An 891-nucleotide genomic window follows, 5' to 3' on the forward strand; every position below is an offset into this window, starting at 1 on the left:
TATCACAGTACTTGTGCTCAAGTAACCCTTATTTTACTTAATCCTGGCCCCAAACTATAAGAGAGGTAAGATCGGCCATTAGGATGTGCCTAAGACAACTTACAAAATGCTTCCTTTCAGTAAAAAGATGAACATTGTGAAAGGCCTTGGCTAAATAAGGAAAGAAAAAATAATGATCTTGTCAGAGGATGCTAGGATTTATGCTGTTATTGTTGTCAACCTCTTATCATGTTTAATTTACAAACTAACTTTATTATAGCTGTGTACATGTAGAAAGAGTACAGTATATGGAGGGCTTGGTATGCTCCATGGTTTCAGAAATCCACTGGAATATACCACTTATAGAGAAGGGAAAATTACCATAGTTGTTTAAAACAAGGGCTGTACAGATAGGCATGTGCATCACGTCTCTAATCTCAGCACCTAAAAGGGTAAGGCAGGAGGATTATGAGTTGGAGGCCAGCATGGGCTACAAAAAAATAAAAGAAACAAAACCAACAAAAAAAAATAACAAACAAATGACAATAGAAATAACAACAACAAAAATACATAGGCTCTAGAGCCAAAATTTATTAAACTGATAAGAACAGATACTACACTTGATGTTAGCCAAAAGACCGAGAAGCGATAGAGCCAAAATTTAAATGTTGTCTCAGACAGTTACCAGCGGTCTACTAACTATGATCTTGAGTGACCCACTTAATCTTTCTGGGCCTCAAATTCCTTACTTGTAAAACAGAAATGGAAACAAACATCTCACGTAAGGTTGTTATGCAAATTAAAATGGCTAAAAAGTAGAAAACATTCGTAGTGCATAGCATGTGAAAATTACCCAGTAAATATCAGCCACTATTATTTTCTCTTTGATGTTTGCACTTATTACTTCTTATC

The 891-nt window shown here is 35.4% G+C and overlaps 1 pseudogene; it reads right to left on the bottom strand.

Moving 5' to 3' along the window:
* Window positions 1-525: 525 nt before the first annotated feature.
* LOC141413071 (U2 spliceosomal RNA) lies at window positions 526-629 on the bottom strand (annotated as a pseudogene).
* Window positions 630-891: the final 262 nt, after the last annotated feature.

Source organism: Castor canadensis, chromosome 10 (assembly GCF_047511655.1).
Source record: "Castor canadensis chromosome 10, mCasCan1.hap1v2, whole genome shotgun sequence".
In the NCBI taxonomy this organism is placed as follows: Eukaryota; Metazoa; Chordata; class Mammalia; order Rodentia; family Castoridae; genus Castor; species Castor canadensis.